Raw genomic sequence first — 18,652 nt, 5'->3', positions numbered from 1 at the left:
TTATATAGCACTTGTCACTAGTTCAAAACTCAATTGAATAAGAATGTTGGTGAAAATATATGTTGGTACAATTGGTTGCATCCATAGGATGTAAAGAGTTTAAGGAGAGGGAAAATAGTTTAATAAAAGTACAATTAAAAGATAAGAATGTGGGCATATGAATCATGTAAAGTGAATGCCATGAATACATTGTGTAAGAAAACATGTAAAATATCTTGCATGACAGATCATGTGGGTTTGAGATGGATCTCGAGGCATTTAAGTTTACCTCAACATGGGTAATATGAAAAATGGTTTGATGTGGACCTAAATGTCCAAAAATAGTCATGTAGGTACAAAAGGCACTGAGCTAGGCACAAGCACCCACTGTGGTGTACAAAAGTGAACACACTATGGTCAAGGTAAGGTGATCAGTCCCTAGTAATAATATGGGTCTAAGAATGCCATCTTGAGGTCATGGTGGGGAAGATCTTATACCTTGAGTGTAATAGGATAAACACACGATGTCATGGGGAAAGGAGTGGAGAGGGCAAAATGTCTCCACTCAAAAGTAGTAGTGCTAAAATCATGAAGATGCAATGTAAAGATATGAGAATGAAGCCCAAATACTATATGGAAGGCATGATGCCCCCAATGTAAAGATATTGCCATGGAAGCTCAAATGTTATGGGGAAGGCACAGTGTCATCAATATAAAGATGTGTATATTGAAGCTCTAGCACAAATGGGGAACATATGATGTCCTTGATATAATAGGATGTGGCAATAAAAGCTTAAATATTGTGGGGAAGGCATGATGTGCCTAATGTAAAAGGTACCTCTAGTATCATGATATGACAACGCAAACTCAAATATATATGTCATATAAGAGAGGAATGATAATGTAGGATCATAGAAAGTAATCAATGGTCATAGAATAAAGCATAAGCATCATACATGTGTGTGGTCTATGTATAGTAAATGTCATAAGTATAGGAATGATAGCAAGCATGATGAGCATAAGAAAACATCATGTTAAGCATGAAAATGTAATAAAAAAAAATAATAAGGAAATATGAGCAACCAAAATAGTAAATTAATTTTATCAAAAGACAAAGCAAGCATGAGAATGTAAAGAATGAAATTGATAAAATAGGTAGTAAACAAAGAACTAAAGTGAAAGATAAAAAAACAAAACATACGAATGAAGAAGGTCCAAACAATATACAAACACATGTATCAAAAAGAGGAAAAGAAGATTTCCCCAAGTAATGAGGGTAAGCTAGTAAAGAAATATAGGTGAAATGGGCATTGTGAATCACAACAAACCAGGCATAATTAAAAAGGCCAACATGTAAAGGAAATAAGGAAGAATAAGATTTTTTTAGAAAATGTGTATATATGCTAAGGTGACTCTCGTGAATTATTAAATAAACTTTGGAGGCTCAACTTTTTTCATTAAATGAATATCTAAAAAACCATCACCCCAATAGAAGTAAAAATAAAATCCTCTTTGATTTGTTCTTGTCCTAGGTACAAAGACATGGTCAATTGGTGTAACATTGAGAATATATTTTCTTTATTGTGTTTCTTATTTATTGACTTATGGTTGTCATGATATCTAAGGCATTTAATGCACCACAACTTCTTGTTTCAAATTCCATGTAGTCCTTTGAACATTTAACTCTAGTATTTGTGGGACCTTTGTTATTTTTTCTTTTGTTTTATTTTTTTTATCATCTCTTTCATATGTTTTGGCTCATGATGTTCAACTTTAGGCTCTTTAGTTTTTTGTGGCATATCTTTGGCAACTTATGTCTTTTTACTTCTCTTCATTTGGTGTTTATAAAAATCATGAAGATTTTTTTCACTAAGGTGTTGAGATTCCTTGGGAGCAATCATGTGTATGTGTCCAAAGTAAAGTGGTTTAACTCCACAAGGGGTTGATATGCATCTTTATCAATCTTGATAACTTTACCCTCATGAATGAAATTTATACATTGATGCACTACAAAGGGTATTTCTCATAAATGCTCCAATCACGGCCTACCAAAATAAAGAACTTGTTAAGCATAGTGATAGCATGGCATAACATGGGTACTTCTTTGGGTCTAATTGTGATTGTTACTATTGTGCAACCTAAAGCAAAAATTAATAATGTATCAGTCCTTTTATTGATACATAAAAATGTGCGTAAGATCATGGTTCCTTATGATTTGTGATCAAGAAATCATCTCTACATCTATTGTATAAGGATCCATGAGTATGTCCTCAATTAGTGTATTTGTTATCTTTTTGATGAAATACAATGGGCCACAATGGTTAGTTTGTGGGATCTCCTCATTTTAAAATGTGATAATAGATAAATTGAGAAGATGAAGAAGATTCAACATTAGCTTAAATAGCTCCCACAATAGCATGGCTCATGTGATATAATCCCATGTTCAACATCAACGTTTAATGTATCATCATGTACCCCAATGTTATTTGTGTGATGTGAAGAAAGGATCCATGTACATTTTTCCAATCAACTATTTGCATGTGTTGTGAAAGGATTTATATTATCATTGATAACTTCAATTTTGATCATGTTGTTAACAATAAGATAGTGTATTTTAGTTCTAAGATCCATGCATGACTAGTATGATGGCTTAATTCAATGGAAGTTAAAATAAGCTTGGTCATTGTGTGTCCTAATAATTGGTTTGTTGGGATCTAATGGAAGAACTAAAGTGAGTGTAATCAAGTTAGTAGTCAATAAGCTTTGAAGAACATCGTCCATGGATTCTTGAAGCTTAGTGAACTTCCTAAGCGCATTTGGTCTAAATAGAGGAAAGGTACAAGTAGCAACAACTTGGTGAACATTTTCCAAAAGAGGATGCCAAGATCTAAGTCTTGATCTATTTGTTACCATAAGTGGGTTTTAAATTTAAGCCCTAGTTCTAGCTATGCATTCCTTTTGAATGCTAGGATCCAAGGCTTAATCTATGTATTTAAGTAAGTATTGAGACTTGTTAATGAATGAGTTATGTACCCCAAATCCCTAAGACTGGATAGTCTCCCAAGCACTAAGGATGTCAAACTTGGAAAGAATACCACAAAAACTACATTGATATTGGGCAACTGAGAAGCAATTGCTGAGGTGGGTAGGACCTCCTTTACTTTTGTCTATGCCAAACCAAGGGGGGTTTCCCTATGGTGTTGTAATAGATATCACCACATAAATAAAACACTTACCCTGAAATAAGCCATACTCATTGCATATTGTACCCATATTTTAGTTGTCACTTCATGCCTATATGCTAGTTTGGAGAACTCAAGGTTGAATTGGCCAAGGAATCTTGATAAGGGAACCTAACAAAGAAATAACTTTTAGGATATTGGGATTAAGAAGTCAAGATGGGGCATGACTTGGTATCGAGGGATGGGAATGGTCAAAATTCTAACTTCATTAAGTAATGAAGAATAAATTGGTGAAGTTTCGAACTTTTGGGGTTGGATGGAAAAATGTACCTAAATAAGGGGAGGTTGAAAGTTTGACTCTACGAGACTTTTAAACTTTTTGTAGTGCAAGGTGATGCCCTCCTAAATGTACAAGGTTAGTCAATGATAAAATAACACAAAAGACACGAAACCATTAGTGTTAGTTAATCAAAAACTAATCTAAAAAAGCATACCAAGAGAGACACTAAAAAAATGCTAATATATCTAACTAATGAAACAAAGATAATGAGACATCTCCAAATGCCTCTTAGCATGGTCTTAGCTCCTTCTCCCTTGTTCCTCTCCTCTCCAAGTTCCAAAATAGTGTAGCTCTCAACAACTTTTTGCACTATGGATGCTTATGGAGGATTGAGATTGTAGTATTGTGCTCTAAATGTGAAATGAAAAGCTAATATTAAGCTATTGATACTAAACATGATTTATTTTATCCAAAATAACAAGATATTAGTTGATTATGCTAAAAATGCTCTCTTAAAATGCCTATAGCTTAAATGCATACAAGTTTTTAGGATCTGGATTATGAAGAAATGGGCTCTATTTATAGGAAAAATGGAGCAATGGATGGTTGAGATTGAGTAATATCAACAAGGGTCAGGATTGAATGATTTCAAATCCATGTGAGGGCTTTCAACCCAATCCTAGGATGACAAGTGTCAATGTGAGATAGGTTGAGAGGAGACGGAATAAGCATTTAATGCTTGAAATGACCTTGAGAGTTTAAAGTCAAGGTTGGTTGAATGAATAAACTGTTTATTCAAAGAATAAAGCTTTTGTCCAATGGATAAACTCTTGTGCAAATATGAAATGGATGAATATGGTCAAAACAATAAATGTTTGGGGAGACAAGTTTGAAATAACCATAAATGGTTATGTAAGAGCCATAAATGGTCATGTAAGAGCCATTAGTGGTCTTGGAAGACTTTGGGGGTTAACTTGTTGAACACACAAAGCATTAAATGTTTTTCAAAGACTTTGGAGTCTTTGAGAAGTGACTTCATTTTGCTTAGGAATGTGACAATAATTAGGGGATGGATTAGGCTAATTAGGAAGGGGTTAGAAGAATTTAGAAGGGGATTAGATTTTGCAAGTGGATTTGGTGGGTGAGGAAAAATAGGATTTTATTAAAATAAAAATTCATTTATTTCAATAAATGTGTGCAAGTTGCATTTGTAGGAAAATGCAAGTGGGGGGGTTTAAAAATGATTTAAATAAATGTTAATTTATTTAAAAGAGAAAAAAAGAGGGATTTAAATAAATAGATTTTATTTATTTAATTGAATGGAATTTGATTTAATGAATTAATTAAAATAAATTGAATAATTTATTTAATTAATAGGAGAATGTTTGAAGATGAATTAATTAAATATTAATTTAATTAACTGATGGCTAGTGGATTTTTAATCAAATAAATACAAAATATTCATTTAATTAAAATGGACAGATTTATATGACTACATTTGCCCCTCTTTGAGACAGTGCGGTTTATCGCGTCGTTTCAAAGAAAGAAAAATTGGTGTGAAGAAATGCCCCATAAAATGTAAATTTAATGGGTGGTATGCCCCCTCGAGAGATGGGCCGAAAAAATTTGAAAAATCGGGCGATCTCTCAAAAAAAAATGAAAACTGGCAGGGTGTTAGAAGAGAAGAAGTTAGCCATACGGGTGAAAAATAGAAGAAATTGGAGGAAAAATGGAGAAATGGGGGGCTCGAGAAGTTCACGGGGACCACGGCGGGGAGCGGGGGGAAGTTATGGTGACGGCGAAGGGTATAAATGGGGTGAAAGGGGTGAAAACAGGATCATTTGTGACCGCGACCATTTGGAAATCAGAGCTCTAATAGGGATATTTGGAGGAGTGAGGAGCAGCTAGGATGCCGATTCCGATCACCGAGCACAGATTTGAGCGAGTCCGACGGTTCCAGCGCCCAGAAAACTACGGACTAGTGGTACGCAAATTCAAAAATTTAATTTTTATGCATTTTGGATAGGTTTTTAGCTGAGTCCAAGTCAAGTCGGAGCAAGAGCGCTTGAACTACAGTTTTGGCGCTTTTGCTCCATGAACTAGAGCTACTGCGCCGCAATGGCGCTATTGCCCTATGGTTTGAGCACTTTTGATGCATTTTAGCGCTATGGTAGGCAAGTTTAGGCGCTTTTGTTCAATGAGCGCTATTGACTTAATTGAGCGCTATTGATTCAAAGTAGCGCTACTGTATAGTTGTTTTAGCGCTGTTGTAGTTTGAGCGCTTTTGTGTAGCTTATTGAACGCTTGTGTTAGGGTTGTAGCACTATTGTTGGGAAACTAGCACTTTTGATGGTAAAAAAGCTTTTGTCTTAGGATAAAAGAAATGCCCCAGTTTGGATGAAGAAAATCTCCTGATGCCAATGATTGATGGATGGCGAGGTGAAGTGGGAGTTGTTTTGAACCATAGCAGCCTAATGAGACTTAGGTCATTTGTTAGGATAAATGCTTGTTGAAGCCTAGGTGGCCATGATTGCTTACTTGTTGAGACCCGAAGATACTTGATCAAAGTATCTGTTGATAGTCTAGGTTTAAACTTAAGAAAGTTTGAAAATAAAACAACTGATGGTGATTGATGAATGTCCATGTGCAGGAGGAGTTGCGCGTGTTGCAGTTACATGAGCGACATCCTACGACACAGGGGTTGCAGGACCGATTGACACAGGCAGAGATAGACTGCATTGTCGCGATTGGTCTATATGAGGTGATGCACATGCCCGTGATTCGTATGAATCACAGATTGATCATAGCACTAGCAGAGCGGTGACACAGCGAGACGTGCACCTTCCATTTGGCACAGGGGGAGATGACAGTGACCCTGGAGGATGTGTGGCGCATCCTACGGATTCCGATTCGAGGGGAGCTGGTCACATATGACAGATCTTGGGGGACTCTTGCATGTCAGAGGATTTTTTATGAGGACGTGTATATTGACAATGGCTCCATTGCGTGGGAGGATATAGCGACACTATATGAGCCGTTGCCAGCAGTGTTATCAGGTATTGTGGGAGGACTTCTGTGTCCAAACAGGCGATCACATGGTTTGGCCATGGGGTGGGGACAGGTGATCGAGATGATGATGACCGAGGGGACCCGATTTGCGTGGGGGTCGGTGCGTGCTAGCGCACATGTACTAGGAGCTCCATGAGGTTGTTTATCGGGGGAGGGGTTCCTTAGCAGTGGGCATGACGCTGCTACATATTTGGGCTTGGGAGAACCTACTAGTGACTCGACCAGTGAGTCTGAGATTCCGGGCGATAGACCAGCCATACATGTTCATGTATAGTGGTATGATGAGTCAGCCCCACCTGGGGAAGTTAGAGTGGTGGCGGCGGGCGCTGGATGATCTAGATGCAATTATTTGGCGGCCATACTTGGAGTGTGAGCCATGGGATGATGATGCAGAGGCACTACCGTACGTGTTTATGACCCGATTTCTCATTGGGAGGACCACATACCGTGTGGAGAGACAAGTACCTGGGAGAGTGATGAGGCAGTTTGGGCGACAGGAGGGATTGCCCAGTGGATCAGGAGAGTATGCTCGAGTGATTCGAGAGAGGTATGCATAGGGTCCAGTGCTACTGTATGACCAGGCACTGGCAGAGTTTCAGACGCTGCAGGCGAGACCATGGAACATATGACCGAGAGTCGTTGATGCAGGGGTGACAGATGAGTACACGCAGTACCGGGTAGCGCACCCGATCCCACGGATATCGGATCCAGCAGAGCCGATCCCAGCTTTTGAGGATGAGAGGGGATGGAGACGGAGGAGAGGAGGAGGTCGAGGAGGAGGAGTAGGAGGTGGAGGAGATGGAGGAGGTGGAGGTGGAGGAGGTGGAGGAGGAGATGGGGGAGGTGGAGGAGATGGAGGAGGTGGAGGAGGATTGGGGATGCGGAGTCAGTGGAGAGGGAGAGGTGGACTGCCTTTATAGATATCACAGGGACCATTGATACTGGGAGGAGTTCAACTGAGTGGGAGGGGGATGGAGAGGGAGATCCTGATGGACAAAGGGGAGGGGACTTCTGGAGAGGGTGGTGCAGGGAAGGGTGGTGCAGGGGAGGCGGCCATGGATACCAGGGAGGGAGCCACTGGAGATCTGCGAGATCACATGATAGTACGTTTGTAGACTCGGATAGAGGATTTGGAGGTGGAGGTGGCAGCTAGGGACATGCAGCTATTTGCACGGGAGTCAGAGTTGATGGTGGTGTTGTGGGAGAGGGATAGTGCAGTGGAGAGATTGGTCGAGCTGCAGGAGAGAGTCCGGGTGGGAGTAGGAGCATAGGGACCTACATGGGAGGTGATGAGGGAGATGCGGCGAGCACAGGCGGAGATAGAGTACTGGGAAGGTTTATATGAGTAGGTGGTGCCAGTTAGCTAGCGAGCTCTTAGCTATTCTCAGATGCAACAGGCCAGATCAGAGCGATCACAGAGGGCGCAGAGCAGTGGGGGTGTGATGGGTCCTCTACGGCAGGAGAGATCAGGGGATGCAGGAGGGAGTGGGGGTTCGATGAGGCCTCCACAGAGAGATGGATCAAGTGGTGCAGGCACTAGTGGGAGAGCAGGTAGCGTTGGTGGTGGTACAACATCTGGCCAGAGTGGCATTTGAGAGAGCATTTTGCATATATGTATTGTATCATTGTTTATTTTTGTGGACTGTATCTTGGATGGCTCTTGGTAGCCGATATTTGTAGACTTCATTGTACTCTGATATATGAGATGAGATATATATATGAGGAGATCCCATATTTTGTGATGATGTGCAATGGATTATGTATGGATTTTTATGCAGGATGATGAGTCATTGCTTAGATGGATATGTGTATGTGTATGCATTTGATGAGATGTTTCCTATATGCATGTTTTTATGATGATTTATGATGTGGGATACTGACATATGAATGCAGGTTTATATATGTATGCTTTATTTGATTGTGGATGTAATGCTTTATGTATGTAATGCCATGATGATGATGTATGCTTATGATTTATGAACAGGATTGTGGTGTTTCCTATTGCAATGATATAATGATGAGATGATTTATGCGATGATGTTAAATGCAATGGTTGAATGATTGATTTTATGTATGGGTATGCATCTAGATGTGTTTAGATGAATGTAATATGGATAAACAAAATGTAAAGTACAAATGTTTATATGATAATGCCTAATGAATGCATATGTATAATGGATATATATAATGGTATGAACTAATGTTCGGAAACAAATGGATTTATGATGTGAAATGCTTAAATATGTTTAAGTAAAAATGATAATGTGATGATACTATAACTTATGGTTTTAATAACTGCACCTTAATGCAATTAAAAAAAAGGATAATGTAATGTGAAATGAATCCTAAAATGAGCATAATAAGATATTGTAATAAATGGATGAATGAATGCACTTTTTCACTAATGAATGAATGCAATAATAAATGATAAAGGATGATGAAATGATGATGGATAATTACTTAAATGAATGCATAGTAAATGATTTAAATATAATCAAGGATAATTTGATCCCATGAATGAATCTAATTATTTATGATTGATGTAATGATGCAAATGGTTAATGAAAACTAATGTCAAAATGAACTATATGCAATGTTAAGTGTAAAGATGATATGAATGAACTTAATGCAAGATGCACCTAAATGCGATGATGATATGACCATGAGGAATGCAAGGTTTTTAAGACTTTGTATGATGCATTGATGATGTATCAGAGTACTCGGTCGTGATTTGTATCCAAGACCAGCTTTATTGGTCACTTTTGCATGTAAATCCTACATATGAATGCATGGATGGATGGGTGATATGCAACGGAATGCAAGATATAAACAGATGAGATGGAATGACAATCCATAGTGCTCTATTTTCATCATTGAGCTTTAAAATGTTGGAAGAGAATACAAGCATCTTGACATAATGATTCAAGATGACCTAAGTATTCCTTACATGGATTTTATATAGCAAGTTAATAAAAATGACTTAATATAAGGGTCAAGTCGACCAGAGTATTGCTTGTGGAACAGACAAGGATTTATCTCTGTTCATGTAAGACTTGGATCGTCCTCCTTGATCTTAGGCTGATCATATCTTGAGACAAGTGCATACCGTACTAAGAAATAAAACCTTTATCCAATTTGGATGGGGAGGAACCAAAGAATGAGCATTGCACCTGCAAACAAACAGTATATACATAAAGAATAAAGAATATGGATCCTTGGTAATAGTTCATGTTCATATGGTCGAGGTATACGCTGTAGTCAGCAAGCCGTAATGATCTATGATTGCATTTGGCATAAGATCACGTAGCTTAGTGAACTTCCCACGTAGACACCATTAGTACATGCCCCAGAACTTCATCGGAAAAAAAATGCGCAAACGATACAAAACAATGCTGAAAGATCCCAATACAGATAAACAAACAATTGTACTCACAAATCAACCAAGCATTTGATAGCTTATCATAATTTTCTTGTCAAAGAAAACGTCACTTTTGTCTTTGTTTTGGTAAGGAAGGATGCATCCTTGTTGAAGACAGTTTGATTGTTGATGTTGACTATTTTGGTTGATTGATAAGTGGTCATTGTGTGAGTGTTTGTGTCAATGTTTGTTTTGTATCTGCTCGGATGAATATGTACAAGGTTTTGTCATGTTTTTGTTTGATTTTCAATGGTTTTTCGTTGTTTTTTGGATTTTGTATTGTTTTTGAATGTTTTTGAATTTTGATGATTGTTTTGAATGTTTTTGGATTTTGTGAGACATTTTTGAATGTTTTTGCCAATGAATCATCAGTAATGTAGAATCCACTTCCATCATCTAGTTTGTAAGGGTATTGCCCCCAAGTTTAGACATGACTATGAAAAAGTGGGATGCAAGACGCATGAAGTACTATCTTTGATTACAGATCAAATAACAAGCCATGGTTTCGATGGATGGATTTGTGAATGTGATCGCAACGAGCCTGAAAGATACTGGAGCCATTTTCATTATGAGTGGCGCCTGTTTGCCAAGTTTTCACCATCATACTTACCCAAGGTGCCATTGGAATGGTTGTTCACCGTTTGGATGCATGATTTTTCTTTACTTTTTTAAATGTTTTTTTGTATTTCTTCAGGACATTTTTCTGAATATTTTTGGTATTTTCTGGTATGCAGGGGAGCCTGATGCTCTATGCAGCTTAGGTATAAAACTGTTTGAGGTGCATGCTGTTGATTGGATCTGCAAGCGGTTCTCCTTCTGATGTAGCCAACTGATATGCCTCGGACCCGAATACAGCAATGACAACATATGGGCCCAACCAGTTTGATTCAAACTTGCCCTGATGTTCTCTGTTTGGTTGGTTGCGAGGATTCTCTCATAGAACAAGATCACCTACCTCAAATATACGAGATCTAACTTAGTGATTGTAGCTTCTACTCATGCGCTGCTGATAGGCTTTGAGATGATTGTATGCAGCTTGTCGCTTCTCATCAAGTAGCTCCAAGTCCTGAAGACAGGATACTCTGTATGCTTCATCATCGATGAGATTGTGCAAGGAAACCCATAGTGATGGGATCTCGACTTCAATAGGTAAGATAGCTTCTGCACCATAGACCAATGAGTAGGGAGTTGCGCCTGTAGGGGTTCAAATGCTAGTTCGATATGCCCATAGCGCTGGATTCAATTGAACGTGCCAATCACGACCGGCATCATTAACTGTCTTCTTTAGGATCCTTAATATGTTTTTATTGGATGCTTCGGCCTGACCATTGCCTTGTGGGTAGTAGGGAGTGGAAAAGCAGTGTTGGATATGAAATTTCTCACAAAGTTCATGGACATCCTGATTTTTGAAAGGAAGACCGTTATCTGTGATGATGGACATGGGTACACCATACTGACAGATGATGTCGTTGAGGATGAATGAGGCGATTTGCTTGCCAGTGACTTGGGTAAGTGGAACAGCTTCGATCCACTTTGTGAAATATTCGGTGGCGGTAATAATGAATTTATGGTCGTTGGATGAAGATGGATGAATTTTACCCACAAGGTCAAGGCCCCATTGACAGAAAGGCCATGGTGTTGTGATTGGTTGCAATTCCTGTGCTGGTGCATGTATCAGGTCTCCATGAACTTGACATTTCTTGCATTTTCTGACAAAGTAGTAAGAATCTTTTTCCATAGATGGCCAATAATATCCAGCTCGCATGAGTTTCTTGGCGAGTGACGGACCACTTGAGTGATTCCCGCAAATTCCTTCATGTACCTCTTCCAAAGCCTTTGTTATCTCACCTTGTTCCAGACATCCAAGGAGAGTACCATCAAGACCCCGTCGGTATAGAGTTTCGGCAATAAGGGTATATCGAGCAGTTTGGCGAATAAAGGTTTTACGTTGGTTATTCAATTGGTTGGGAGGAAGGGTGTGATCGCGGAGATAGGTGTAGAATTCACCATACCATGGGGATTCAGAACTGACAAGGCGACATATCATCTCGGATTCGGGGATATCATAAGCGGGAATCCAAAGTTGTTCTACCAAGAACTCATAGCGTGTTGAATTTTGTGGAAGATCTAGGAGAGATGCGATGGTAGCCATAGCGTCAACAGCTCGATTCTGATCTCTTGGTATCTGTTCAAAAGTGATAGTAGTAAATGATGTCTTTAGATTGTCCACCATTTGTTTATATGGCACGAGTTTATCATCTTTGGTCTGATACTCATTTGTTGCTTGTCGAATGACTAGTTGGGAGTCGCCATATACTTGCAGTTCTTGTAATTTCTATTGTACGGCTAGCCTAAGTCCTGTGATCAAGGCCTCATACTCTACTATGTTGTTTGTGCATGGAAATGTGAGCCTGTAAGACTTCGGGATGTTGTCACCTTGAGGTGTGATAAACAGAATGCCTGCCCCCGAGCCGTGCCTAGTGTATGAACCATCAAAGTATAGTTTCCATGGTTGTGCTGTTGTGATCATGAATATCTCTTCATCTGGAAAATTGGAAATAAGAGGATGATCGCCTATGAGTGGTGCATCAACCAATTGATCTGCAATAACTTGACCTTTGATAGCTTTACAGTCTACGTACTCAATGTCAAATTCACTTAGAATCATCACCCATTTGGCCAAGCGGCCTGTCAATGCTGCTTTGCTAAGTAAATATTTGAGTGGATCAATCTTTGCAATGAGCTGTACCTTGTGTGTTAACAGATAGTGCCTTAGTTTAGTAGCTGCCAAGATTACTGCTAGGCAAGCTCGCTCAATAGGTGTGTAATTGAGTTCATAGCCCACCAATGTACGAGAAATGTAGTAAACAGCACATTCTTTTCCTTCTGCATTATGTTGTGCCAGTAGTACACCCAATGTCGTACTTGTTGCTGAGATATATAGTAACAATGGTCTACTTGGATCTGGTGGCATCAACAATGGTGGATTCATGAGATAGTCTTTAAGCGTCTGAAATGCCTGTTGGCATCTGGCATCCCACTGAAAGCGAATGTTCTTGTGTAGCAGGTGTGTGAATGGGTGACACTTATCAGCCAATTGTGCAATGAATCTTCTGATGGATTGAAGTCATCCTTGTAATGTCCTTAGCTGACTGATATTCTTTGGAGGTGGCATGTCCATGATTGCCTTAACCTTTGCTGGATCGACCTCAATACCTTTGCTTGACACAATGTATCCTAGAAGCTTCCCAGAAGTCACTCCAAAGACACATTTCTTTGGGTTGAGCCGAACATGGTATTGTTCCAATCTATCAAAGATTTTATCTAAGATGTGGAGATGTCCTTCTCTAGTAAGTGATTTTGCTAGTAAGTCATCCACATAATCTTCCATCATAGTATGCATCATGTCAAGGAAGATGGTGGTCATTGCTTGTTGATAGGTTGCTCCTGCATTCTTTAGACCAAAAGGCATTACATTCCAGCAATATGTGCCCCATGGACATGTGAAGGTTGTCTTATGTTGGTCTTCTGGTGTGATCTTTATCTGATTGTATCCTGAAAAGCCATCCATGAGTGAAAGCATGGCATGTCCTGCTGTCAGATCCACTATGATGTTGATATTTGGTAGGGGGAAGTCATCCTTAGGACATGCCTTATTCAGATCTCTAAAGTCAGTACAAATGCGGATGCCCCCTTTCGGTTTGCCGACAGGCACAATGTTGGAGATCCAATCTGCATAATCGATTGGTCTAATGAAACCAACATTTAGAAGTTTCTTGAGTTCTGTTTTGACTACCACTACAATCTGAGGATGCATCTTACGAAGCTTCTATTTGACAGGTTTGGCTCCTTCTGCTACTGTGAGGTGATGCATGACTAAATCAGGATCAAGCCCAGGCATGTCTGCATATGACCATGCAAAGTTGATCTGACACTTTTGGAAGAACTCTATAAATTTAGGTTGTTCCTCTGGAGTGAGAAGAGATGCTAGATGTATGATATGAGGATTTTCAGGAGTCCCCACATTGTATTCTTTGGTTTCCTCGATGAGAATCGTTGATCGTTCCTGTTGTGTACTAGCAGTGAGAATGTCAAACCCTTCATCCTCAGGTGCCTCAGAGAAGTTTTCACCATTGGATACGCTCTTTCTTTTTACTTTTGTTGAATCAAGCAGTGCCACGGTGTGGTTTTCACTGGAAGATCCATTTTTTATTGTTATATTTTTGCAGCTGAAGGGTTTGGCATCCGCCCCGAAGTATGCTGCGATATTAAGTTCAATGGCGAATCCAGCTTTGTGATCCCTGCTTGGTAGGTTATCCCTTAATTCCAAAAAGTCAATGATAGCCTCATCGTTTTGGAAGAAGTCAAGACATGGGGTATTTGGTTGGTTCCATTCGATGAGTTTAAGGTGGATAATGGGCATTACTTCATCGATTAGGTTAAGTTCGTTAGAGGTATCAGTGAGGGTTAAGATGTTATGGTGAAAGTCATTGATGGTACTCTCCCTGTCAGAATCAGGCGTAGGATGAGACGTAGGGTCTATGGAAGATGTTTCTAGTTCAGGAACCCATGTGGTCTTTATCTGTGCTTCTCCGTAAACAGGGATGTCTTTGCGTGGTGGAGGTGGTGATGTGTCTTCCTCATCTGAAGTATTAAGTTGTACCGAATCAAATTCCCATTCATGGGAGTCAGTCTCTGAGTCACTTTCCAGCATTCGATTACTATACCACACTGGGATGTCTTTTGAGTTAAACACTGCCGGTGCGATTGGTTGATGTACCTTTGTAGTGATCGGTGCTACAGAAAGTTTGATGGGGATCAAGGAATCTGATATGGGGAGTATCGGTAGTATTGACTCAGTGGCTTCTGCTGGAACTGCTGGTGCCATAGATGGTGCTGCGGGTTCTGATACAGTTGTTGCTGCTATTGGTGTTACTGATGGGATTATTGGTTTGCTTGGTGGGATGATTGGTTTTGTAGATGGTTGCGTTGGTTTTGTGAGCCTCAATGGGACAGTTGGGATGGTGCTTGAGGCTGCTTTAATGATGAAAGGTGTCCTTTTTGCAGTAGGCTGACACGATGGTTTGCTAGGTTTTCCTTTGAATTTGAGTTTAGGAAAGATTTCTTTTTCAAAGCCTAGGCTTGTATTACCTTTGGGCTTGAATTCCAGCAGTAAAGGTTCATGTTGTCCTTGTTTGCAATATCCCAAAGCACTCTGACCATCATATCCCATTCGTTGCATAATGAGGAGACCTTTGCCATACTAATCCGTAGGAAGTTTAACTAGTAGTATATCAGTGGTGATGGGATCTTTGTAGATCCATTCCGCTAGGTCCTCATCTTGGGTTTCTTCCTCTTGACTCTTTCCAAGGATGAAAGGCGTCAAAGCACACACTGGTGTGATCAGTGGTTGCTGGAGTAACTACTATGGTTTACCATGTGTTCTAGGAGAAGTGGGCATCTGTCCCACACAAAAGAGTTGACTCAAGTTGTATTCCCCAGGACCTTCCTCTGCTACTTTCATCTTAAGCTTTTCTTTCTTTGGTATAGGGGTGTTTGAATTGGCAAGAGAGGCGGGACTTATATATGATGTGGAGGAAATGACTTCTCTATTATTAGGAACAATAACCTCTGGTTGATGGCTGATATTATGGCAAAATGCAAAGGGATTTGCATCACCCAGGATTGTGATCTCTGCACCGTTATGTGGGAATTTGATACATTGATGGTAGGTAGATGGAACGGCTTGCATGGCATGTATCCAAGGTCTTCCCAATAATAGATTATATGGCAGAGGAAGGTCCAGAACCTGACAGATGATGTGCTTTACTACAGGGCCCACTCAGATTGGTAGTACCACAGCTCCTTTGGATGAACGCTCTGCATCGTCATAGGCTTTGATGGTGATCTTCTTGCGAGGATCCACTGATTCTATTGCATATCCTAATGTTGTGACCAACTATAGTGTACAAATATTTAGGCTTGCTCCATTATCTATCAAGACTCGCTTGATCCTGTGTTGGTTGATAAAGCCTTCAATGTGTAGCAAAGCGTTATGAGGTTGCTGGAAGGAAGAGTTGTCACTTTCGGAAAAAGTGAGACAAGGTGAGGACTTTAGACTTCCAACCATGGCTTGAAATTGGTCTGTGTTCAGATTTGCAGGGACTGACGCCTCTTGGAGTGCTTGATCCAAGATAGTTTTATGAGATGGTGATAGACGCAAAATCTCTAAAATGGATATAAGCGAAGGTGTTTTGTCTAATTGTTCCACAAGATTGTACTGCTTTGGGATGGAGGTGGTGCCTTGTGGAGCTGCCTTTATGGTAACTTTGTTGCGATGCGTAACAACATTGCAATTTGAGTTGGGATTTTTGAAGGTTATAGTTGCAACTTGTTCACTGGCATCATACAGATGATTTACAGTGTAATTATACGCAGCCTGTGTATAATCAGTGGTATCAGTGCCTCGCCTGGAAGTGGAAGGACCCCTTTGATCTTGTGATGGAAGTGGATTTTTAAACATTAGATGATCATTATTTGTTGTTTTTGGGTCATGTCCTTCTATTTCAATTTCTTCTCGATCAATAAGTTCCTGAATGAGATCTTTCAATCGGTGACAATTACTTGTCTTGTGTCCTCTTCCTGGATGGAATTCATAGTGTTTAGTATCTCTCCACCATGCCGGTTTGACCCGAGGCTCATAGTTTGATAGTTTAGGTAGAGTGACCAAATTCTGAGAAATGAGTTGGCGCAATACTGTTTCAATGGGTTCCCCTAAGGGAGTGTATGTGCGTTTCTGTTTTTGTTGACGAGGTCTTGGTTCATCGTGAGATGTGATGTGACCTTGATTGGAAGGAATATTTGTGTTATTCTGAGGTGGAGGATTTTGTCCTACAAACTAAACCACGGGTTATGCATTTTGGACAGTCCGGGCATCCACAACCCCATCGTTGACGATATTCTTTCTTTTATTCCAGAAGCTTGGTTTATCACTATTGAAGCGTGGGCAAGGACCATCTTTTGGTTCATAAAGATTTTGATGAGTCCTTTCTTGATGAGTGCCCGTTCACATTTCAAACCCTTGGTGATCATATCGTTAAAAGAGTCTGTGTCTTTGACATCCAGGTGAAATTCCATTTCTTCGTTTAAGTTGGAAATGAATATTTCCACTAGTTCTTGTTCAGGTAACTGAAGAGAACGTCTGCTAGACATTTGGCGCCATCGTTGCAGGAATACTGAGAATAGTTCACCTAGTTTTTGTTTGGTGTTGCACAGATCGGCCATGGTGATGTCGTGTTCAATGTTATGAGAGTAATGAGCTAGGAATTTCTGGATGAGTTCCTCAAATGTTCTAATGCCACCCAGTAAGCGAGAAAACCATGATGTGGTTGTTCCTCCCAAGCTTTGGGGAAAAGGCGCATTAGGTAGGTGTCTTCATATGCCACTTCAAGACAAGCGAAATGAAATTCTCTGACATGATCACGAGGATCTCCCTTTCCTCTATATTTTTTGAATTTGGGTGTTTCGAATCCTCATGGAAAGGGTGGCATGTAAAGATTCCTATCAAAAGGATAGGGACAGATGTCATTAAGTGAGAATTGGTTAGTCTTGACACCACTATGAAGTTGTTTGGCGAGATTCTCGACTTGTTGCCGCAACATCTCCATTTCATTTGGAGGAAGAGGTGGTGGGTTACCTCGAGGAATGTTATATCTGATGGGATCTCTACCTCTTTCCTCTTCATGGCAACTTTGTCTTTCTGATGCTTGTCTTAATTGGGCAAGATCAAAGTCAGAGGGGAGTTTTGCTCCCTCTTGAGCGATTCTTAAGAAGTGAGCGTCTTCATTACTCCTGAGTATTTTGTCAAATAATCTGTTAAAGAGAGGGTTATGCTGGGCCCTTTCTATTGTTGCAGGAGTAGGAGTACTTGGGTTTTCGTCATTCGCATTTCCTCCAAGTGCTTCTTGAAATTCATTGAGATTTTCCTCTTCTTCTTCCATTTCTATTTCTCGTTGCCTTGATTGTGAACGGGTTTGAGCCATTTTGTTTGACAAGCTTTTGTTGAAGTTGATTGAAGATGATGATGAGTTGTTTGATGAAATGAAAGGTTGAAGGTGGGTGATTTGTGTTGGATGTAGATTTCTAGCACTTTTAAGGTAGATGTAACCGAAATTCCTTCTTTGAATTGCTTGTTTGTTTGATAAGTTTTGATGTGATAAGGTGTAGAGCAATCTGAGATGTGTTACAGATTGAACTACCTAGTAATGAGAAGATTCACTCATGAACTAGTTTTAACCTACGTAGATGTGTCTCTTAGGATGAGCTTATCCTAGATGTAGAAACAATCTAAAAAGTGATGTGATGTGTTTGACTCAAGCAATATCTAAAAAGGGATTTTGGGACAAGAACCTTTGAATGTTTTGAGAGTTGAAATGGATTGGATGATGAAGTGATGATGTATGAATAAGATGATGGATGTTTTGTTTTCAACTTTCAATAAAAACTTTGTGTTACAAATGGGACAAACTCTACCTCTTCCCTTTCGGGTGTTGGTGGTATTTCTCGAGCTGTGTTGTATGTGATACAGACGTTTGGGAAGAAGTTGGGATTAATCTTTCCTCCTTGGTTTTTGTGATAACTCAGAGCTCTATTTTGCATAAAAGCTCTGCGGTTCAATGATTCAGAATCAAATTCATTTGTTTTGCCTTGAAGGTAAAGACGCAT

This window comes from Cryptomeria japonica, chromosome 10 (assembly GCF_030272615.1).
Source record: "Cryptomeria japonica chromosome 10, Sugi_1.0, whole genome shotgun sequence".
In the NCBI taxonomy this organism is placed as follows: Eukaryota; Viridiplantae; Streptophyta; class Pinopsida; order Cupressales; family Cupressaceae; genus Cryptomeria; species Cryptomeria japonica.
Note: the sequence above shows the minus strand (reverse complement) of the source record.